Source organism: Oryctolagus cuniculus, chromosome 4 (assembly GCF_051225735.1).
Source record: "Oryctolagus cuniculus isolate XC-2025 breed Fujian yellow rabbit chromosome 4, ASM5122573v1, whole genome shotgun sequence".
Taxonomy (NCBI): Eukaryota; Metazoa; Chordata; class Mammalia; order Lagomorpha; family Leporidae; genus Oryctolagus; species Oryctolagus cuniculus.
Genome location: NC_142870.1, coordinates 170,650,344 through 170,675,629, shown reverse-complemented (window position 1 = coordinate 170,675,629; position 25,286 = coordinate 170,650,344). Strand labels below are relative to the sequence as shown.

The 25,286-nt window shown below is 44.1% G+C and overlaps 1 long non-coding RNA gene and 1 pseudogene across 2 annotated transcripts in view; one reads left to right on the top strand and one right to left on the bottom strand.

Annotated features, from left to right (window-relative positions):
• The window catches only part of LOC149127219 (adenosylhomocysteinase-like), a 66,278-nt pseudogene extending 58,159 nt beyond the window's left edge, over window positions 1–8,119 (top strand).
• The window catches only part of LOC138849411 (uncharacterized), a 410,778-nt gene that overhangs the window by 360,443 nt on the left and 25,049 nt on the right, over window positions 1–25,286 (bottom strand). The window lies entirely within an intron of this gene.

The window sequence follows — 25,286 nt, the reverse complement described above, 5'->3', positions numbered from 1 at the left end:
CTCTTTCCCATGTGACTCTGCATCGCTGTCACACATTAAGAACTGGAGTTTCCCTGCCTCAGTCTGACCCAGGACCTTGGTCATTTGCTCAGAGGCTAGAATATGCTTGGGGTCATGCCAGGCCAGTTCCAGGCCAGGCCTGCAGAAACTGGCCATGCTCTGAACTCTCTCAGAAACCCACCCAGAGGCAATACGCATGCCCCTGGCCAGCCTGCTGTGGAATGAGAAGTCACAGAGGACAGAACATCCCAAAAGAGGCCAGCCCCTCCCCAGCTGAGCAACCAACCACGGAGCACTGAATTGAGATGGTCGTACTACAGAACTTGCCAGCAAGACAGCCAACATGCAGAATTAGGGGCTAAGGAAATATCGCTACACATCCCTACCTCTCCTACCTCTCTTTTCATGAACAAGGGAAAACTGTACGTGTTATGGTACACAACATGATGTACTGATAACTGTGTCCTCTGTGAAGTGACTGAGTTGTTTAACATATGCATAACCTGACACACTTATTGTTTGTGCATTGAGAACACGTAAAATCTACTCTCTCAGCAACTATCAGACACCTAACAGATTGGTATGAACTGTACTCTCTGTGACATACAAGAGATCTCTTGAATTAATTCTTGCTGCTTGAGTGAGATTTTATGTCTTTTGACCGACATCCCCAACAGCCTTCTATTCCCTCAAGCTCTGCTAAGTCGCTAGCTTTTGATGTGGTTTGTAGGCAGCAGCTGCTAACTGATACATTCAAACTCACTCACCTTAACTGTCATTTTCATGGAAAGGTAAAAGAAAAAAAAATCGCAGGAGTGAAACGGGCTTGAAAATACCTTCTATTTAAAAACTATTTGAAGATGGGCATGAAACAATGGAAAGCAAAATTAAGAGCCCAGGGGACATCACAATATTAAATTATTAGCAGAAATTACTGATAGCAGCTAATATAATCTAGCTAAATTCTTATACATATGATTTAAGGTGGGGCTAGCATTGTAGTCCAATTGGTTAAGGCACCTCTTGCCATGCTAGCGTCCCATATCAGAGTGCCAGTTCTAGTCACAGAGGCTCAACTTCCTCCAAGGCACCTGGCAAGGCAGCAGAATATAGTCCAAGTGCTTGGACCCCTGCCACCCATGTGGGGGACTACTATGCAGTCTAGGCTTCTGGATTTTGGGCTGGACTAGTGCTGGGCTGTTGTAGTCATCTGGGGGAGTGAGTGACTCTCTCTCTCTCCCTCTCTCTCTGTCACTCTGCTTTTCAAATAAATAAAATAAATCTTTAAAAAAAGATTTAAGGCAATACAAAAAATAATTTGTTCTCGAAGATCTATGATATAAAATACACATGATTGTGAAGATTTGAATTAAATGTAAGCTGTATACATATAAATGGAAGAAGAAAAGAATAAGTAAAAGTATCTTCAAATTCTTACTTTAAAATATAAAGGGGATTTAAACATACTGATTTTTATATGAAAATAGAGAGCTATATACTAAAAAACATTTGGAAAACCATTCAAAGTATTCAAAATGTAGTTTTAAAATAAATTGCAATTAAAGTATAAAAACAATTAGAGGAAAGAAAGGCAATGAATACAAAATCCATACAGCTAGAGACAAAATAATAGCAAAAGAATTAAAAATCAAACAAAAATAAAATAATGTAAGAGCAAGCACATTATTTATTGCAATGAATATATGAGATAAAAATACCATATTAAGCATGATTAATAAAAATAGAATCTAATTAAGCAAGAAATCCAAAGTTGAAAAAAAATGTCAGATAAATCCAAGTAAGCAGAAAGGTACAACTGGAGTAATAAAGTCAGACAAAGCCAAATTCAAGGCAAACATATTAAAAGGGATTTTTAATGATGTTATAATTATCATTTTATAATGATGAAGAATAAAATTCCCAGTTACATTACAAAGTCCATAAATATGCATCAAACTGTTTCAACATATACAACGAGAGGTACCAGAAAAACAAGACAAAGCTGTCAACAGCACAGTTACAATGCTATTGACAGATCAAGTAGACACAAACAAGCCAACATAAAACAGAAACCAAGATCCTCTGGTTGCTGATATGCTTAGACTCTGGAGCCCCTGTGAGACATAAACTCTTGAAAGTGCCCTCCCGTCCGGAAGCGCGTTTTGTCTACATGTCAAGGGATTTATGGATACCCTGAAGCCTGCTCATAAATTTCTTTGTGGGCCCCTAAGGTTTAACAATGCTAGATCAAAGGGTTCAAGTTACATAATTAATAAAGGTTGGTTTAATAATTACCAAACTTTAACTCTACTGAGAATAGATTTCCGGTGCCCATTGCTCATGGCTTGTTCTCATAAATCTGCCATATATCTAGACCAAAGAGACTATCTGAAGTTCTAAAACATGTGTTTTGTAGGCCACAATCTCTACTCAAAATGCCATAAAACTAGAGGTTAGTGAAAACATAGTAACTCTGAAGCCATTTTGACTTGTTAAAATTCACTCTCTAAGATTGTTCTTTACTCAAAGAGGAAAAGAAAATAAGCAAAATAGGAACACTATATGCTGTGTCTTACAAATGTAGATGTATGATCAGGTTAACTCACACATTATTTATTAAGTGCCAGCTCTGAGTAAATTGTGTTGGGACTAGAACCCGGGGTGCCGGTGCCGCAAGGTGGAGGATTAGCCTATTGAGTCATCTCACTAGTCCAAGTGATCAATTTCTATTCACAATTGATCATAATGATAGGACTAAGAGTCAAAGGGATCACATAAACAAGACTAGTGTCTGCTAATACTAACTGATAGAATCAAAAAGGGAGAGAATGATCCAACATGGGAAGTGAGATACACAGAAGACTCATAGAATGGCAGATGTCCTGAACAGCACTCTGGCCTCAGAATCAGCCCTTAAGGCATGCAGATCCGGCTGAAGAGCCCATGAGAGTATTTCAGGCATGGAAAGCCAAGACACTCTGGCAAAAAAAAAAAAAAAAAAAAACAACAAACTAAATGAAAGATCTCTGCGAGTGAGATCCCAGTGGAAAGAACAGGTCTTCAAAGGAGGCACCTTTCTCTGAAGGATGGAGAGAACTTCCACTTTGACTATGACCTTGTCTAAATATGATCAGAGTCGGTGAACTCAAAAGGCTTCCATAGCCTTGGCAACTCATGACAAGAGTCTAGGGTGATTACTGATGCCATAAACAAGAGTGTCAATTTGTAAAGTCAACAACAGGAGTCACTGTGCACTTACTCCTCATGTAGGATCTCTGTCCTTAATGTGCTGTACATTGTGATTTAATGATATAACTAGTACTCAAACTGTATTTTTCACTTTGTGTTTCTATGTGGGTGAAAACTGGTGAAACCTTTATTTAATATATGCTAAACTGATCTTCTGTATATAAAGAGAATTGAAAATGAAAAAAAAATTGTGTTGGGACAACAGGTCAATGAATTGGCAATGAGGATTCAAACTGAGAATAAAGTTCTAAATCAGTTTTGAAATAAAAGAAGAGGGGCCGGTGCTGTGGCACAGCGGGTTAACACCCTAGCCTGAAGCGCCGGCATCCCATATGGGGGCCAGTTCAAGACCTGGCTGCTCCACTTCCGATCCAGCTCTCTGCTACTGGGCTGGCAAAGCAGTAGAAGATGGCCCAAGTCCTTGGGCCCCTGCACCCGCATGGGAGACCCAGAAGAAGCTCCTGGCTCCTGGCTTCGGATCGGTGCAGCTCCAACCATTGCGGCCACTTGGGGAGTGAACCATTGGATGGAAGACCTCTTTCTGTTTCTCTCTGCCTATTCTCTCTCTGTGTAACTCTGATTTTCAAATAAATAAATCAATCTTTAAAAATAATAAATAAAAGAAGAAAGATAGGAGTAGAGAGAGCATTATTAGACATGATAATGAGATGTAGGAAAGACCCTTACAATACAAACAATATAGTTCCTTTTTTTTTTTTTTTAAACTATCAACTCCCAACTTGACTCTCACTGGGATTAAACATGACAATAGGTCTGATCTGATTTCATCATCATTTAAAAAAATCATCTATTATTTTTCACTTTATGTTTCTGTGTGGGAGCAAACTGTTGAAATCCTTACTTAATGTATACTAAGCTGATCTTCTGTATATTAAGATAATTGAAAATGAATCTTGATGTGAATGGAAGGGGAGAGGGAGTGGGAAAGGGGAGGGTTGTGGGTGGGAGGGACGGTATGGGGGGGAAGCCATTGTAATCCATAATTTGTACTTTGGAAATTTATATTCATTAAATAAAAGTTAAAAAAAAACAATACAAACAATATAGACTGGTATAGAAATAGATAAACAGAATAAGTGTCAAACAAAATAGAGACCTTAGAAATAGATCCTGGTTTGCATGTGACTTTGATGCATAGCAAAGGTGACTCTTTAAAGCCATAGGCAAAGGATGGTTTGGGGTACCTAGTGTTGAGAAACTGAGGAGCTAGGTCATGAAGCAATGCATGGAGAAGGGATTCCTAATCAGCCAACCAGGCACATAAGGAGAATGAACACTCACAAGTAGCAGCGAAACAGAAACTAAATGAGATACCACTTAATATGCCCTACAATCCAGATTTGGAAAGATGCTGAAGATGGCAGGCAAGAGGCTACTCACCAGTACGCGATCATACACACAGGTACCACCTTTCTGGAAAGTGGTCTGGCCGTTTTAGTTCAAGCAAGAGTGCACACACCCTCTCTTGGACACACAGGCTAGGGAACTCTCCCATCAGGTCAGCAGAGAGCATTTAGTACACATTTTAGCTCATGGGTTTGGTATTAGCGACAACCAGGATATCTAATAATTGGGAAACGGGCAAGGTAAAAGGAGGGAGCACAATGCAAGGCTATTTATCCCCAAAGGAAAGAATGTGGATAGTCATTTTAAATGAAATTTGAAACAAGACCCCTACCTAACACCCTTGACAAAAAACAACTGAAAATAAATCAAGGGTCTAAATGTAAGACCTTAAACTATGAAACCATTAGAGGAAAACAAAGAGGGAGTACTCCAAGATATAGGCATATGCAATGACTTTATAGATAAAACCCCAAAAGCACAGGCAATAAAAGCAAAAATAGGCAACTGGGATTATATCAAACTAAGAAGCTTCTGTATAACAAAGAAAACAATAGAGTGAAGAGACAATAGACAGATTGTGAAAATATCTGCAAAGTATGCATATGATAAAGGATGAACATCCATAATATATAAGATATTCAAGAAATTCAACAACAAAACATACAATCCAGTTAAGAAATAGACGAAGTATCAGAATAGACATTTTTAAAAAGAAGAAATACAAATGACTAACAAACACATGAACAAATGTTTAGTATTGCTAGCCTTTTGTGTCTGCAGTCAGATGTGGATGACCTGGCGCCTGTTTCTGGAGCTTGGCTGGCATGGCTGAGGTGACTGGACAGCTGACCACATGTCTTATTTATCAGTAACCAAATCCAGGGTGGTTCAAATGGCAGCGGCAGGATTTTAACAAAAAGGGCTGACATGTGCAAGGTTTCCTGAGGCTCAGGCTCAGAACTAACACAGGGTCGTATCTACCACACTTCATTAGCTTCATAGCACTACCAATGGAAGCAATGGCACAAAACAGGACCCTCCACATGGAAGACAGCAAAGACATCTGTAGAAGCAGCATAAATCCTGTACTACTACTGCACAGAGCACTCAAAAACCAACTTAGTTTGGTTGATGACCTGATCAAAACATAACCTGTGTTGTCTGAAACCACTGAGATGATGAGGATGGCTTATTAAAGCAACTAGACTTTGCTGAATAACCCTGTGCTTGATGTTTCTATACAGTTTGGAGCACTAGCAATCAAACACATGCAGCTCTTCTTTGACATCCAGCCTACATAAAAGAATATGGCCTAATTAAAGGGGAAGCATTAGGTGATTCTTACCCCTCCCTCATCCCAAAACAACTAAAGGAATCCTGCAAACTCATTTTCGGAGATGGGCACCATCTGATAGGGAAACAAGCAGAGACTTTCTCCTTGGCTGAAGGTGCGTGGAGCTAGAAGATCTTGCAATAAGATTAGAATGTGAGAAAGTCATTGGGAGCAACTGACCTACATTGTCCAGAAGATGGGGAGATGGAAGAGTGAGGGCTTGGCTGCAGCATCTCATACTAGTGGAAGGGAAATGGGCCGTACCTCAAGTCTGATGGAACAAGGAAGCTGAGTTCTCACAGGACTCTACAAAGTGTAGTCTACACTTATGCTGTTTTGAGAGCACTTCTTTCTGTGGTAAAATATTCCCAGGGAAGTAGGGACGAGTTGTGAGAAGCCAGCAGTGAGTGTGCCCATCGCCCACGAAAACAGTAAGGTGTGGAGGCTGTCACTGGAGGTCTCTGAGAATACACAGAGAACAGCCATTTGATACTTGACTTGACTGAGGGCTTCTGACAGTCACGATCGAGGTATAGTTTGCATCAGGTTAAAAAACGAAACAAAGACATTGGCTTCCCCTATAAGCACTCCATTCTCTACGTCCTCTGGCTTTGCAGAAGTCAAGAGCAGCCATGTTAGCTGCATAGCACTAGGGACAAAGAGACAGAAGCAACAGACCACAGCCTGCCCTCCTGCTGCCTGTCCTCAAGTCACAAGTTTGGTCTGACTTTGAAAGCAGGGGAAACCTTTGGATTAGACAGTCTAAAGTCTTGATATTAGATTGGACAGGACTTTTTAATCTTGCAAATGAAACTGTCCTAACATACCAAGACGACTGGAAAAGTGATGAAATCTCCCTACAACCCCATCCCAGAGGCAGGGAGGAAAATTCTACAGCAATGCTGCAGGGGAAAGAATGGCTGCTGTTTATGCCCTCATCAGACCCAGTGACAACAGCAGCCCAAGACAGCTCAAGAAAACCTGCCAGAAGGTAGGATCCACATCCTGCAACCCAAAATCTCCAAGCAGCTGAGCTGGCTGGAAGGAGCTGGACTGCTTCACAGCCTCATATGGAATTGGCAGGTGCACCTTGGCTGTGACCGCATCACTCGCTGGGTAGAAGCCTGGGCCTGTGCCATTCCCAAAATGCTCTGAAGCTGGCAAAATCAGCACATCCTTTTCATCCCAGCTCCACCCTTCTCCATCTCAGACATTGCTTCCACTGAAATTTATCTCACAATTATAAAAATACCAAAATTCTGCATTCCTTTCCTTGAAACATGACTATAACACCCAACTTCCTGTTGCACAAGACAGTGTGTCAGTTCCTGACCAATACATTTGTCTACTAACTTCTGTTCATACCAACCAAACATCTCATGCATACCAGATTCTCCCCAAGACAAGATACATGGTCATATAAATAAGCTACCCTTTCCATATTACTTTACTAATAATTTTTCCTGTTAAAATGTGATCAATTACTCTTCTAATCAGCATTACCCATATCAGTCACAGTGATCTGCTAATATTTGCCATGGGAAACCGGACCAGAGGAAACCCGAGTGTGTTTGTTGATCTTCACATCAAAGGTAACAGATAACTGCAAGTATCCCACTCACAAACCTCAGTCTCTGCCATTTTGGTGACAGCAGAAAGACGTCTACTCTCTTCCTCCTCCCAGAACACCAACATCTGCTACTCTTGGCCTGAAAGCTTTCTCCAAATCCTTCAGCAGGTCTTCAAGTCTTTGAAATGCTGAGAAGTTAATATTTCCCAAAGCAGCCCTCAACTACGATCGACAGGAGTTGGTGTATGAACACCCCAACTCTTTCACCATGGGGAGGAGTCTGAGTCCCATGCTTTCCCAGAGTTTTTCTGTGGGATTAAATTCTAGTTGCCCACAGCGGTTACCAGCTTGTTAATATATCCTTTATAGTCTGATTTTCTTCTCTATTCTATTTATTCACCTTCTTGAGTTCTGTCACTTGTCAAATAAAACCTAACTCATGCTCAAAACCTTGCCTTGCAGTATGCTTCCACCAAACCAAGACAGACCAGGAGCCCTACCTAATAGCTAAATGTGACCTCAAGCATATTCTGGTTCCTGAACGATCTGATTATCCTCTCCTCCCTGAAAAAGAAGTACGTGGAGGAGCAGATGGGTGAGGCAGGTGAACAGAAAGCATTCCACAGCCCACCCAATGCAGACAGACCCAAGCCTCCACTCTGCTTGCTCTATGTGGAGATGTCTCTGCCACTATCCACAGCAGGGCTTTTGCTGCCTGTGTCCCCAGACACGAGCACTGTCACACCGTGTTTTAATGAGAATAGACACATCTGAGGACAAGAGGCCATCTAAAGCCAGATGGGTTTGCGCCAACATTCTGCTGCCTCCTGCATCCTTCTGAAAGCATTCCTTCTACAACTGTTGACGTTGGTTAACAAGGTGATCATCATTCTAGAGGAAAGTCTTCCGAGAACAGGTGCAAACACGTGATTTTCATCAGGACCATAACACCACATGAGCCCAAAGGTAAGCAAAACACCCCGATTCACAATTGACTGTGACAGATGCCGCCTCCACATCTGCCTCTGGTGGGAACCAGACTTCTGTTCCACCTGCTTGTGGGGAGCTTGTGGTCATCTCTCTTCCTCCAGACGAAGGCTTCTCTTCCACCAACCTCCTCCACACTTGACCCCTTCACTGCTTCTCCCTTTTGTAATTATAATCCCATCATCACACTTGTCCTCTGAGTCATCGACTTTCCATATCCAGCCTCATTTCCTCTCTGAAAAATGGACTAAATGCTTCAACCCCTCCCACCAGCACAGCACCAAGAATAGATACACAGCCAGCCTTTCCTATCTGCAGGTCCCACAGCCTCACATTCACCAGACATGGATTAAAAGTAATCACAAACAAAATTACGTCTGTACAGTACCTGTGCCTACTCTTCTCTGTCGTTCCTCTGTAAACAATACAGTATAACAGCCATTTACATATCATTTACATTGTAGTAGGTATGGTCAGTGATCTGGAGATGATTCAATGAATGAAGGGTTTGGGTAACTACTCTGGTTTATATAAGGGACATGAGTATCTACAGATTGGGATGGGGGAGCCTGGGACCGAACCCCTGTAGATGATGACTGCATTCATTCTATAGTCCTTAAAGCTCTACTTTATTATGTAGTCCTTGAAGAGTCTTGAATCCAAACCATGGCATCAGCTAGAGTTTCCAGGCTTCCAAGCTTAGAGGATTATGTTGGGTCATTTAAGGATGAGCTTCAATTTTGTAGTTTGCAACGAAAGTCAAACCCATTCAAAATAACATTGATACAATAGAAAAATAACAACAGTTTTAACAAAATACATAGCAACAACTATATGCCAGACCTGATAGGAGGGAGAAATATACGTATATAATTATTTAACTCTCATGACAACTTAATGAAGAATTGTCTGCCCTGCTTTATTAGGGCAGAAACAAAGGCAATGAAGCTGTGAAGGGTCTTGTTGGGGTTTGCACAGAAAGACACAGGATCTTCAACGCATTCATGGAAATGTACATTATGAAAAGGCTATCCATGGATTTCAAGGTATTTTTTGCATCAAAATAAACATGTCTTTTGATCTCATCTTTCCACAAACTTTCTGATACTCCCTCGCGGGCAGCAGAGCCAAGACTGAGGGCTGCCGCGTGTCCCTGGGCAGGCAGCATGCTGCACTCCAGCAGGAGGAATCGTCTACCCCTGCTGATGAACAACCTGCACAGTCCTGTGCACCAAGACCCGACTCCATGCAGACCAGTTCCCTGTTCTTGTGGATACTCTACCCAAAGGAGCCAGAGCACAGAACAGTACTTACAGATGAGGACACTCACCACAGAGCTGCTCACAACAGCAAGAAAACAGAGGCAACAAGAGAGGAAGGAAGAAGCCAATTATTTTAAAGCCAGCTCAAATTAAAAAAAAAAAAAAACATTAAAAATAATGCTGAAGGGGGCCAGCACCGTGGCTCACTTGGCTAATCCTCCGCCTGCGGCACCGGCATCCCATATGGGCACCAGGTCCTAGTCCCGGTTGCTCCTCTTCCAGTCCAGCTCTCTGCTGTGACCTGGGAAGGCAGTAGAGGATGGCCCAAGTGCTTAGGTGCCTGCACCTGCATGGGAGACCAGAAGGAAGTCCCTGGCTCCTGGTTTCAGATCAGTGCAGTGCCGCCTGTAGCAGCCATTTGGGGAGTGAACCAATGGAAGGAAGACCTTTCTCTCTGTCTCTCTCTCTCACTGTCTCTCTGTTAAAAAAAAATGCTAAAGGGCCAGTATTGTTGCTCGATGGGCTAAGCTGCTGCTTGTCATGACAGCATCCCACATCACAGTGCCAGCTTGAGTCCTGTCTGCTCCACTTCCAATCCAGCTTCCTGCCGATGCAACCGGAAAAGCATCAGGTGATGACTCAAGTCCTTGAGCCCCTGATGTCTATGTGGAAGATCTAGATGGTGTTTCTGATCCTGATTTCAGCCTGGCCCAGCCCTGCTGTGGCTGGTAATTGAAGAGTGAACCAGTGAATGGCGTCTTTCTCTCTCTCTCTCTCTCTCTCTCTCTCTCTCTCTCTCTCCCCTTCTCAAATAAATTAGCCAAACAGTAAAATAAGTAACATTAAACACAACATACCCTGCAGATTTGCATTTGAAACCATCTTATTTTTCAGCATTTTTTCACTCATTTTATTCTTAAGAAGCCCACGTCACCTACTCATCCCCTCACAGAAACTTGTCTTCAGTTAACAAGAAAGCCAAGAAATATTTGTGCAACACTGGAGCAAAATTTTCAGACGGAACAAAGCTTTGTAGGTAAACTTGCGGGAAGACTGAAGAACTGAGCTAAATAAATGAGTCAAAGGAGTAACCTTGTAAAAGGGTTTCATTTCAAGCTTTTGTTTCTGGTTTTGCCAAGTAGTATTGTAAGAGATGTTCCTACATGTCGCTATAAGAAGCACAAGTTAGCCCAAAGTTCAACAGGGAGCTGCTGAGTCTCCATAGCCAACAAAGACTTCACCCTCCCCATAGAAAGACCTCACAGTGGAGGGTGTTGGGTGCAGTGTTAAATCACTGCCTGGGACATCCGCATCCCACATCAGAGTGCTTGGTTTGAGTCCTGGCTCTATCAGCTTCTATCCAGATTGCTGCTAATGTACATCATGGAGGCAGAAGGTGATAGCTCAAATAATTCAGCCCATGCCACCCATGTGGAAGATGTGGGCTGAATTCCAGGCTCCTGGTTTTGGCCTGGCCAAGCCCCTACTGTTGCCAGTATTTGGGGAGATACAGATAGCTCTTGAGCTCTCACTCTTGCTCGCTCTCTCTCTCTCTCTCTCTCTCTTTCTCTCTTTCTCATTCTTCCTTCCAAATAAAAAAATAAATAACCAAGCAAACAAATAAATCCTAAAAGACACCTTGGCCAGACCATGTCACCCTTTGGATCAAAGCACTCCAGGGGCTCCTCATGTTGGGCAAAGTGAGAGTCACATCCCAACACTGTGGCAGAAGCTCTGCTGTTGCTCCTTCTACCATGCTCTCCCACACACCCTCCCTCCTCTCTCCTTTGCCACCACATTCTGCACGATGTACTCACCCTGTGTACCTTTGCTTCTCTCTGCCTGGAATGGTTTCTTTCCATGTAGGTGCAGGTCTCCCCTTCACCCCAGTGTTTTTCTACTCAAGCACCACTCCTCAGAGAGATTCCCCTTGAGTATTTAAAATACCATCTCTGTTGCTTATCTTCCTGACTCTGACTCCTTTAATTATTTTTCTTTGTCATACTTATCACCATCTGGCTTTATATGCCTATTTGTCTGTTTCCTGCCACTCTAATACAAGTATCCTAAAGCAGGGATTTTTTCCCTTTGCTATAATTATTAGCTAAATAAATGAGTGAATAGGTGCTCTCCTAATGCTTTGTATTGAGTTATTATCATTAGTTTCATATTTTGTTTGGATGCTCTAGAATATTGTACAAAGAAGTATTGTCTGCTATTCCCTTCTCAGCCACGGACAGCTCCTTGCTCCAAGGAAGGAGCTACTCAGTGCAGTCTCATAGCAGGCACATAAACAGCGATTGAAAACCAGCAGAAAAGCAAAGGCATCCCAAGTACAGGAAGTGTTCGGCGCTCGTGTCTTTCTCTTGGTGAATACCCTGAGAGTGATTTCTTTGTGGGTTCATTATATGTTTTTTAAAAAATTATTTATTTTCATTTTATTTGAAAGGAAGAGAGAGAGAGGGAGGGAGGGAGGGAGGGAGGGAGCGAGCCAGGGAGAAGAGAGAGAGAATCTTCCATCCCCAAATGGTCCTAACTGCCAGGAATACGACATGCCAAGTCAGAAGCTGAGAGCTTCATCTGGGTATTTTTCATGGGTGGCAGGGGTGCAAGTACTTGGGCCATCTTCTGATGCCTTTCCAGGTGCACTGGCAGGCACGTGGATTGGAGGTGAAGTAGCCGGAACAAGGACCACCAGTATTGCACTGCACAATAATGCTGACCCCTAGCTGTGTCTCAGAAAGGTCGCACAGACGTCTCTGCAGAGAGAACACACAGTTCACAGGGCAGGACTGGTGGGGGCAACAATAATCAAAGTAAAGACGAGGGGGAAGGGGCTGGTGTTTTTGACACAGCATATAAACCCTGCCTGTGAGGCCAGCATCCCATATGAGCATCTGTTCAGGTCCTGGTTGCTCCACTTCCAATCTAGCACCCTGCTAATGCACCTGGGAAAGCAGCAGAAGATGGCCTAAGTGCTTGGCTCCTGCCACATAAGTGGGAGATTCGGAAGAAGCTCCTGGCTTCAACCTGGCCCAGCCCTGGCTGCTGCAACCATTTGGGAAGCAAATCGATAGATGGAAGCCCTCTTTCTCTATAAATGTCTCTCTCGCTCCCTCTCTCTCTCTCTCTCTCTCTCTCTCTCTCTCTGTGGTATGCTTTCCTCTTTCTCTTTGACTCCAGCTTTCAAATACAGAAATAATTCTTTAAAAAAAGAAAGATGGTGGCGACTTGGAGCAGGTCAAAGTGGTGGAGGTGATAAGATGTGTTCACATTCTGAATAAAGTATGAGGGTAGAGCTGACAGAATTTGTGGATGGATTGGGTACATGGACTGGCAGAAAGGAAATGGAAATTAGGGTTAACTCCACAGCTCTTGACCCAAGAAACTGGTAGAATTTAGTGAAGAGCAGAAAACTGCAGCAGAAGAAAATCAGGGGTAGGGCTGAATAGAACTAAAGAGTTTGAATGAGGATGTATTGAGTTTGAGAAACGTGTAGCTTGCCTAGACGGAGAATCCAAGGAAGCAGTTGCACTAAGTTGAATCTGCAAGTTTGGCACTCCCAGGAAAAGTGAGATACACATTTTGAAGTTACTACTCATAGAAATGGCAAATGAAGACTTGAGCATGTCCTTGTTCAAGCCTTCTAGATTTGAATAATCAGTTTTATGCATTGGAAGACAGAGTCAAGGATGGATTGAACAGGGAGTGGAAGTGTGGCACAGCAAGTTAAGCCATCACTTGGCGTACCTGTTTCCCAAATCAGAAAGCCCAGGATCTGATCCCAAGTCTGCTTCCAATACAGCTTTTAGCTAATGCACATCCTAGGAGGCAGCAGATGGTTCAAATACTTGGATTCCTGTCACCAACGTGGGAGACTCAGGCGCAACTTCCGTCTCCTGGTTCTGGCCTAGCCCAACCAGGGCTGTTGCAGGAATTTGGAGAGTGAACCAGCAAATGGAAGATATCTAGATCTCTTTCTCTATCTATATCTCTGTGTATCTCCCTCTCTGTCACTTTACCTGTCAAACAAATAAAAATAAACTAAAACTTAATTATTATATACTGAATAATAGAAATCTCTGTCTCTGAAATCTATATGGCCAAAGAAGGAAAACCTCTGAACCTTTAAGGCTTCAACCAGGTCACTAGCTCTGCTCAAGGAACCTGCTGAGTATAATACAAAATTGACTAAACGAAAGAATTTAGCCAAGGTCATCGATGTTTTGATGTATTCACAGAATGATGGATGGATGGATGGATAGACAGACTTGTAGTGAGCATTTCTGCTTAATTACCTATGATAAATAGAATAAAATTCCATCAAATTTTCTTTAGACACAGCTCTCATCTGCTGGTTCACTCTCCAAATACCCACAAGGGTCAGGGCTGAGCCAGACAAAGCAGGATGCTGTAAACTCAATCCAGATCTCCCACAGTGATAGCAGGAACCCAGTCGCTCAAACCATCATCACTGCCTCCCAGGGCCTCTGCAGGCAGGAAACTAGAGTAAGGAGCACAGCTATGGGTTAAACCCAAGTACTCCAATGGGGGATGTGGGCATGCCAACTAGTACGGATTGAACCCAAGTACTCCAACGGGGGATGTGGGCATGCCAACTGGTACGGATTGAACCCAAGTACTCCAATGGGGGATGTGGGCATGCCAACTGGGACGGACTGAACCCAAGTACTCCAATGGGGGATGTGGGCATGCCAACTGGGACGGACTGAACCCAAGTACTCCAATGGGGGATGTGGGCATGCCAACTGGCATGCTAACTTCTAGGTCATATACACTCACCCCCACCAACATTTTAAGTTCTCTGTCTCTAGCCATTTTTATCTAAGTAAAGACCTGCAAATCCCCTCTCACTCTTTCTGTCCCTCCCCTGCTCATTTCAAATCAAAACCCCAATTTACAAGATCACTCTTACCAGATCAAACAGATGTGAGGAGAGTACTATATTTTACAAGCTAATGTGGGATCTGTTCTTATTTTTAAAAGATGACACTTGATTTCTCACCTATTGTGCTCAAGATTGGTAGAAAGAAGGCTTCTGGGGAGCAAACGAGATTTTCGTAGCTTAAACTCTAAAAATAACAGCCTCATAACACTGCATCTCATTACCAAGCAGCAAATACTCTCGCCTCGCTCTTCAACAGCAGTGTGCCCAAGACACTTTGCAGAAGCCCACAGGTGCATTGCATTCCTCCCCACCCTTTGCTTCACACACACACACACACAGAGACACCCACCCTCACCCACACACACATTCAAACCAGCAGCAGCAGCCATGCAGTCACCTCTGGCTAACGTGCAATATAAACATTAGAGCTAGACCCTTCTCGTGTCACGCTATTATAATTTACTGCCCAGCAGATGAGTCTGTGACAGCAGACCGCTTTGTCCCCCACGTGGCAGATTTGGGCCGAGCTGCTGAGAACAATGAATGCAGCTGCACGTTCAGCAGCCGAGGAGGATGGAGAAAAGACCCCGGGTAAATTAGGGAGAGGGAAAACCCGAGCGAGAGGCACGACCCAGCCCACTCAGGCTTCATCAGTCGCTGTTTACATCACACTCACCAGTACAATAGATAATGACAGTGCTTCCACATGTGTTTCTGAGCTGCTGCTCCCTGGGGAAGTCTCCAAGTTCACAGTGGCCTTGTAAATATGTACCAAATCTTTATGATGAGAGAGACATGAAATTGGCATTTTATCAGTCCCAGGACCAGGCTTCCCAATGGCTCCAGCAAAGGACTATTTGCAAGTTGCTCTTGCTCTACTCTGCTGTTTTGCCCTTGAATCCTGCTGGAAGCCTTCGGGGTGAAGCTGTTCTGGCATCTTGTCCAGGGCTATCCCAGGGGAGAAGCAGTGAGCACGGTGCTCTGCTCTACAATCCATTTCTACCTCCTCACCACACCCCTTCCTCAGTGCCTTCAGCAGGGCTGCCTTCCTTACCCTGCCAGGGCTCGAGTTAGCGGAAGGCAGGATTAATGCATTCAATCCCATTAACACTTATGTGCAAGCCTAAAGAAACAACCAGGGGCACTTCAGAGTCTGCAGATGCCTCCCACCCATTGCCACAGTGAGTTCCTCCAACGAGCTCGGAGAGAGGCAACGTGAGTGTTACTCTCCCACTCCACAGTTGAGAAGGGAAGAGTCTGAGGCCCCTAAAATGAGGGCCACACCAATGAACTTGTATCTACCTTGTCTTTCTTAATGGGAAAAAAAAATTCTGGGGTCAGACGGATCTTGCTACCATTCAGGCGAACTCATTAATCCCTGCAAGCCACTTTGCTTGCGTCTGAAGTTGATTTCTAGTACCTGCAAAGGCTATTATGTAAGGGAGATGGAGAATGGGAAGCAGGGTGAGGCACACGTTCTGGGAACATCGGTTCCCCTTGGGCCCTTTCCCCACTCTCCACACACTATCATCATTACCGTAATCTTTTTTCTGATAGTGACTACACCTATCCTGTTCTCCACACTACTACTTAGCAGGCTCTGTGCCACGGGCATTCCAGGCAACCCCATTCTTAGTCCTTGCCACAACTCAAGTGGCATTATCCACCTTATTTGAAAGCCTGGGGGTGGTAGTGGGGAAATAGTAAACTAATGCTCAGAGCAGTTATGCAGAGTTGAGCCTCTCTCTCTGGTCTGTCCCAACCTCAAACACCCTGGCATATGCACTCAAGCCCATTCTCAGCTAACCTTAAACACCAGTCCTGTGCCTCTCCATTTTCATGCCCTGTCACTCCCCCATTCGCGGAGGAACGACACAGGACCCTGCGCTGTTCTTTCGTCTGCTCGGCCCTTCCCGGGTTTGCTGCTGGTTCTTCCCGGGTTGGCTGCCAACCCCTCCACCTCCGTGGAGGGGCGGCTCCCCCTGCCACTTTCCCCACTTCCGTGGGGGCTGCTCAGATGTTATCCGGATGTTCCTGGTGCATGTTGTCTCTCTCCTCCTTTATAGTCCTCTTCCACCAATCCCAACTCTGCTACCCACACGCTGAGTACACTGCTCTCCTCCAATCAGGAGCAGCTCCTGCAGTTTATTGGTCGAACTGGAGGCAGCTGCATAGAAGCTGTTTACTCCTCTCCCAGCGCCATATTGTGGGAGAGCAGATGCATAGAATAAGTCTTAATTCCAGTAACTTAGTCTAGTCCGAGTTGCTCCCCACAATGCCCTGGTCCTCATTGGACCTGAACCACCTTGTAACTAGACAAATAAGCAACCCACAGGACCTGAACTCTGGTCCTGTTCACAGGACTCCCATTTGGGTTGTCAGATGTAGCAAATAAAAATACAGAATTCCCAATTAAATTTTAATTTCAGAAAAAATTGCAACTTTTAAGTAGAAGTGTGTCTCAGATACCACATGCTATGTTGACTTGCATGGGATATATTTATCCTAAAAAAGCTATCATCATTTGTCTGGAATTCAAACTTAACTGAGTATCTTAAGTTTTATCTTGGCTACTCCAGGAACTTCCCAAGCCCCATCAGCCTCCACTGCTCAACAAGCCCCATATCCTTACACCCTCTTCAGGCCATGCTGTAGTGGTCTATTGCCTCTGTGGATGCTGGAAGTCCACACCTCCATTACTCACTTCTCTATAGGGTTCCTCCCCCTGAATCTGGGTTGGCCAGTGATTTATTTTAGCAAGAATAAGTCTTATGAAGCCTTGGAGTTCCTGCTTCTACACTCGAGAGCTCTGGGCTCTCACATAAGAATCTCACCAGTCTGTTAAGGCCATGTGGAAAGGCTCATGGAGAGGACGAGGCCCCGAAACAACATGAAGGGAAGCCAAGAAAAGGAGGCAAGACAAAGGCCAAATCTTTGATCCCAGTAGAACCATTCTCAGCCATGCAAACCACCTAGATCAAGTATAAAATCTGAGTAAAGAAGTTTCTTGCACATTCTAGCTCTAACAAACAAGGGAACCTGAGATATTCTCTTCCCATGACACTTAGAATCCTACGACAGTCATGATACTTCCTACTACTAAGTTTTGGGGTAGTTGTTGTATAACAATATATAACCAACACACACATTCTAGCATTATTTTCCATTAAGTTTAGGTGTTAAGATCATAAGCCTCCAGTTCAATCCAGTTATTACCATGGATTCCCAATCTAACCATGCAAGCTCCCTCTGTAGTTCTGACTTCAAAAACTGCTGGAGTCCAAAAGTCAATCCCTATGTTTCTCAGCTACATCTAGGAAGGAAGACGATGGGACAGGGCACTGCAGGCAGTTATCTTGTTGTGCTGCCTAACAGAAGCATCACAGGGCCCGCCCACACCCAGGGAGACATTAGCAGAGCGAGGCTGAGCAAAGACTGTCCAGTAGCTGCCTGTTCGCAGCTGGGACTCCTGCCAATCCTATTTGCTTTGTGCTTACATAATCACAAAGTCTACCTACATATCTTTCAAAAGAAAAGTTCCAGGAACTACAGGCCATAATATCCATCTGAATTATTATCAGGGTTGGAACACCAAAGGGAGTGTGAATCAAAGCTTATCAGAAAACATGACAGCAGCATCAAGAGGAAATGCAAGAGGTTATAACGTTGATTCATAGTTGAAAAATAATAATGCCACGATTTGACCCCCAAATGTGGTTAAGCAATGTCCAACACATTATTCCTGCCAGATGTCCAATATAATGATTATGCTTAATTTTAAAGGAAGATTTCTGCATAGGAAATGAAGAATTCATAATTCCCCAGAGTCAGAGTTGATGTCACCAGGCCCTAAAATATGTACAGGGCCTTCAGCATGAGCTAATGCTGCTGGAAAGGAAACCTCTGAGCAGAGACACTAAACAGAGTGCGTCGGCTTGCAGCCTTGGCTCTGTGTCCTGGTCCAGAGACTGAAGAGTGAGACATTAATTCAAGGGATGGCAATTCTTTTTAAGGGCTGAGAAAAATCCCTTTATTAGGACTTAATTGACCTCTCCAGAGTGGACTTCCGTGATGGAAAACACTCCACGGCTGGCCCTTTAGTTGAAGAGATTCATTTGAGTACCTACTCTGGGTCACGCACCATGATAGGTTCTGAACAATTTGAGGTAAGAAGCACACGGTTCTGGTCCTCACGGAGCTTCCTGCCTTATACAGGAGCCACGTGTGAAAGGCTCTTGAAGCAGTGCGCTGGCAAACGCAGGAGGGAGGCAGTTACGACCCCAGTTGAAAGAGGAAAAGGGACAGTCAGCAAAAAGGCCAGAGTTATAGGCCAATTGAGCAGTAGGCCTGAGACCCCAGACATACTCAATTCCTGTGATGCAATCAGAAGACAACCTCCAATGCAACTTTGAAAAAGCACCTGAGTTTTCAAGACCACTGGTTGGCCTCATCTAAATGCTGGTGGTTTTGCATGGCATCCAGTTCACTGGGGTCAGACGGAACTGGCCTTCAGATCATGAGCTGTAGACATATTACTACCTTTTGAGTCTCATCAGTACAAGGGGGGTCAATAGTAATTCCTTCAGAGGCTTTCCTGAAGAGTGAGGGCGCAACAATTATGAAGCACAACTCCAAACTCTATGACCCACACACAGATGATGAGTTGAGAAGGTACTCTCAGGGAGACCACGAGGGGTTTGTGGGAAACAACACAGGAAAGAGGAGGAAGTCAAGGAAGGGTGCAGTCTCAGGGTAGGATCCTGGAGAAGAGCTCTGGGGTATAAGTGATGCCTCAGAATTTTGTTCCACTGGATGGGAGGAAACTGGGCCTTCATACTCCTGCACCTTAGGCAGCAGCTAAGAGCACCCTAGGGGAGAGACCGGCTCTGTGGCATAGTAGACTAAGCCTCTGCCTGCGTCCCAAGCATCCCATATGGGTGCCACTTTGTGTCCCAGCTGTGCCTCTTCCTATCCAGCTCTCTACTATGGCCTGGGAAAGCAGCAGAAGATGCCCAAGTACTTGGGTCCCTGCACCCACGCGGGAGACCCAGAAGAGGCTCCTCGCTCCTTGCTTCTCCTTGACCCAGCCCTGGTCACTGCAGTCATTTGGGGAGTGAACCAGCAGATGGAAGACCTCTCTCTCTCTCTCCCTCTCTCTGTCTATAAATCTACTTCTCAAATAAATAAATAAAATCTTTAAAAAAAAAAAAAAAAAGCTTCCAGCCGGCACCACAGCTCACTTGGCTAATCCTCTGCCTGCAGCGCCGGCACCCCGGATTCTGTCCCGGTTGCCCCTCTTCCAGTCCAGGTCTCTGCTGTGGCCAGGGAGTGCAGTGGAGGATGGCCCAAGTGCTTGGGCCCTGCACCCCATGGGTGACCAGGAGAAGCACCTGGCTTCTGCCTTCAGATCGGTGCATCGTGCTGGCCGTAGCGGCCATTTAGGGAGTGAACCAACGGAAGTAAGACCTTTCTCTCTGTCCCTCTCTCTCACTGTCTAACTCTGCCTGTCAAATAAAATAAAATAAAATAAAATAAAAATTAAAAAAAGCTTCCTGGGGAGCTAGAAGGGAACCCTAAACTTGCAAGTGCTTCATACTCACTGTACATGTGGACAAAATAACTCCGACAAGCAGAACACTTGCTTCCTAAGAACACTCTGAAAGGCCACCTATTTTGGGGCAAATGCCCGGTGAGGCTCAGGGAGGGTTGAACAGCTAGGTCAGTCTCTAGTTCCAGATACGACATAAATAGTCCATAAATAGCTTAGGTTGGAGGTGAAGGGAACATCCCAGCCTTTCACACATTTCAAAGCAAATCCTTAGCCTTTCTCTTATTTGCAGCCCATATTGCACAGCAATAAATTGAGACCCCAGGATTGCAGGGAAATCCACCCAGGGCCCAGGAAGAAAAGGAAATATGCATGACTCATGCACTTTCACAGGCCACTGCCCAGTCAAATCTCACAGAGCAGGAGAGTTTCTCTCATCACTGCTGTCCTGGCTTCAAGACAAAGAACTTAAGAAGAGGGTAAGAAGGGAAGTGTTGCAAGCACTCAGCAGCTCCTTGCCCCAGTGAGGGGTGCCAGGTTTGGGGCAGGGTACAAACCTAGAGGTGCTTCTGATCCCGCACTCTGTGAAGGGACGGTACCCAGGCCCGTATGCTTCTCTCAGAGGTGATCTTCCTCTCAAAATCCAGGCCAGACATCTCATATCTTGGGAGGAGCTGGTACCCAATGAAAGATACATTTTAGATGCCCTTGGCCTATGCTAGCATATAACTCAAAGGGATCTGTACTCTGAACAAGGAGAGGAGAGCCCAACAGAAATCCAAGACCTCAGCCAAGAGTTCTGAGAAAATTTCATGTCTATTGAGAATCTGGGATGGGCTAAATGTCCTATAGCAAAAGCTCATTTTAATTGCCAAAAGCAACATCTTCCTAACGGTAATATTTTTGCTAAAGGGAAGCACATTAATAGACTGCATGGGTCAAGGAAGTTGAAATACCAAAATCTTGTTCCATAAGAAGTGAAGGGAATTCGGAGTTAACTCTATCCGTTCTATCCAATGAGTTAAGTTTTTGGAAGTTGGAGTGAATGGGTGGAGAAAAGAAGGGATGATTTGCAAAAGGGAAAGATAAAACACAATGTGAAGAGGCTACTCCTTCTAAAACTAATGCCAACCCATTAGTCTCTTTTTCTTTAGTCTCTCTCTGTTGAAATGCTTCCTACTTAATCCTGTACATATGACCCAACCCCCAGGAAAATGCTCCCCAGCTCTGCTTCCTCCGTATGCTATAGCCTATGTCTCCTATTCACTTTTTTTTTTTTTTACAGGCAGAGTGGACAGTGAGAGAGACAGAGAGACAGAGAGAAAGGTCTTCCTTTTTGCTGTTGGTTCACCCTCTAATGGCTGCCGCAGCCGGCGCGCTGCGGCCGGCACACCGCGCTGATCTGATGGCAGGAGCCAGGTGCTTCTCCTGGTCTCCAATGTGGGTGCAGGGCCCAAGCACTTGGGCCATCCTCCACTGCACTCCCTGGCCACAGCAGAGAGCCAGCCTGGAAGAGGGGCAACCGGGACAGAATCCGATGCCCCGACTGGGACTAGAACCCGGTGTGCTGACGCCGCTAGGCAGAGGATTAGCCTAGTGAGCCGCGGTGCTGGCCTCCTATTCACTCTTTTTGAGTCCCTTGTCCTACCCCTGAGGTGGCCAGGCCTCTGGGCTTCACCATATCTGACCAGAGTGTGCAAGCTGTCTGTCACCCCTACGCAGTGTCAGGAAGCTCACAGTCCAAGACTCTGTCAGAGTCTGGTGGTTTCCCAATTATCTGATTCCTCATCTGTCACTCTTGACACCTGCTGAACTAACAAGTATGCCCCAATCATCAATGAATAGGGCAACCACCTCCCACCTTTAACATCACACTAGCCTAGAACATCTGTAAAGGCTTGTCCTGCCTTCCTTTTGAAAGAAACTTGAGTAATGACCCACACCCAAGGCTTCCTGCAAGTGAGCAGATTATGCCTGTCTCCCTATTGCCTCTAAAGCACTGATGTTTCTATTATCTTGCTTTAAAACGAGGTGTTTACAAAAGGTTTCTAACCCAAAGCCTTGAACGTTACTTGAAAGCATAAAATGTCTTGTTTCTATGTCTGTTCCTGTCACAGCCCTCATGTTGTCAGCAAGCAGTGTTACTCCCAGGGCAAGCCAAGGTCCTTGTCCTGTCCTGGGGAAGTGGAGTCATTGATCACATTGACATCTTCTAAGATTATCATTCCATCTGATGGTGAGAACACAGAGAGAGGTGTATGATCACACAATACTGATACCAAGTGAATTGATTTACCCTCTTTAAAACATTGACAATAATTATCCCTAATATCCACACACTTTGGTCTTGTAGTTCCATTATCAGAAAGCTGTCTAGAGGAAAGCATAAAGTTTCTCACAAGGAAATATTTTTATAGTGAAACTTGGCAATGGTCCTGTGTCCAATGATTTTGTTACATCTATGTAATGAAGTATTTAGTAGGCATCAAAAGGCAATTTTTGAAGAATACCCATGGCTATGGGAAAATGTTCATTTTACATAGATAAATAGGTATGCATGTTGCCATTTTATCCCTCCAAAAGGAATATACCAAAATGTGAAATTACAAATAATCTCTCATTTTCTTATTTTCTTAAAGGGATAGTAAATAAATAGTGCTTCATAATTAGAAATATAAATAAATACTATCAAATTTTTGCTACAAGAAAAGTACACCTTTGAATTAAGGTAATAAAAAGGCAAATGTAGAACTCAGCAGCAATGTCAAGGAGCTCCTTTGTGGCCAGGCACTGTGCTTGAAGCTGGAGATTCCAAGATTAATGGAATCAACTTTCTGTGTAGAAGACTCCATGCAGAGCAACAGGGGTTGATTCTTCATCTGACACTGACCGTAAATGTGGACGGTGTGGTGGGAGCATGGTGGGAAGAATTCTTTGCTGGAGGAAAGATAAGAAAAGCTTCACAGAGGAAATGATACTCCTCAATCATCTTTATTTACTCATTCACTCTATCAACAAATACGTTTCAAACACAATATTCTAGACACTGAGATAGATGCTGGATCCACTGCTCCTCCCCAAGGACACCACTATCTAGTGCAGGATTCAGTGCCTTGAAGGGTAGATGGCCATTTTCCTGATTGCAAGTCTCTGGCAATCACCAGTGTCCCAGTTCTTCCCATCATTTCTACCTTGGAACCCAGATTCCTTCTTGATATCGGAACTTCCTGTCTTCCACATCCCATACATCTAACCACTGCTCCTGCCAATGACAGCTCCATTCCCTCAACTCCCATTTAAAATCACTGTTTCCTAGCTCTATGGAGCACTTCAGGTCTACACGAGAGATGCCAGTCATGCTGTCCCTATATCTTCATCCCACAAAGTCATCTCCCACAACCCTGCAAAACAGGCACAGGGAGGAACCTAGATGTAAGCTGAATCCATCAGGTTCTGTCTCCAGGAGCTAGCAACGGAACACATAGGCTGTAGTCAGTGTCCTTGGAGTGCTGACTCTTGAGAGTGCTATTCTCCCGGTCTGAAATGCTTTGGTCTGATGCACTGGTTGTTGGATAAACAAGGTCCACAGAGACAAGACTAAAACAGATGCCTACAGAGCCCAGCACCTAATAGAAAAACACAGAATGGGCTGCTATGTGTACAATTCCTTTCTTTGGATTCTGGAAAACCTCCCCCATGTCCCTGTCTTTTAAAGAAGCTGGCTTGAATCAGTTCCTTTGTCCTGTAAAAGGCACTGTTTATTTAAGATGGTCCCCAGTAGAGGGTTTCCTGAAACCTGTGGCAGATCCCACAAACTTACTGGGGAGACCCTATGGTCAGACCAAGACTGAGTCCTTCCCTGAGCCTTGCACAAGGCAGATGCCCAATAATTAGATGTTGGTTGAATGAAAGAAATGAAAGGGTGCCTCAGAAGGTCCTCTCTGGCTTCCTGGGAGTCCTCATTTATCTGTCTGATATCCACAACCACAGCAAAAATGTGTTCACGTGGGCTCATGCATGGCTTGAATTCTCGGCCTCAAACTTGTTCCAGCAGTCATTGAACACCTGTTTTCTTTGGCAGCCCTAGTTTCACTAAGCCATTGCAGCAGATATTAGAGTTCCTCCCTGCTCCCAGTCTCTAGTGAGTGATAGCTTTTGTGACAAGGAAAATACTCAGTGTTCTCTAGAGTCCCATCAGTAGTTAGACTGTAAGGACAGCAGCATAGAACCAAGCCCAGACAGGCCACTAGTGAAGATTTAGTTCCTGGTTGGCAGGAACAGGCTTCGCAAGTAGTTTTGGAAATGAGGTCAAATCCATTTGTTTCCAGATGGTCCCAGACAGCCAAAAAAAGATGCAAAGGGTAATGGAAAAATTTTCAGGCATCATATGGTCATTTATCACTTCTAACTGGCAACTTGATTCCTGAAATACTGAATAAATCTGTCTTGGAATTTAGCCATGTAGCTGTCCCATATACGTAAACTTTATTTTTTAAAGTAAGGTAATAACAACAGTTTGTTCAAGAATTCATAAGCCATACTCACTATCCAAATTAACCACTCCTTCCCCATTGCAATTTATTTGCTAGTTTCAGTATTAATTTTTCTTCCTTGTATGATTCATTCAACAATATCTGTTAAGCACTTAACTATTTGCATAGCTCTTTCTGAGCACAGAATAGAAAACTGAGCAAAGGAAAATCCTCTAGTTTTATGGAACATATATCCTAATTGGAGTTAGAGAGAATACATAATAAGCAAACAAAAAGTAAAGAAATTAGACATATATATGTATATATATATATATAGCATGTATTATATATTCTAAATATATAGTGCACAGTGGTGATTATGGAGAAAAATGATTCAAAATTAAGGAGAAACAGAATGCCAGCAGTGAGAGGAGCTCGCTTTCTTATGTAGACTGCTCAAGGAGGACCTCAACGATTGGGTGATGTCTGGCAGAGACCTGAGAAAGTGTAGAAGTGAAACTTGCATAAATCTGCAGAAATAGCATTCTAAGCAGGGGATACTGCAAAACCCTGAGGCAAGAAATGCTT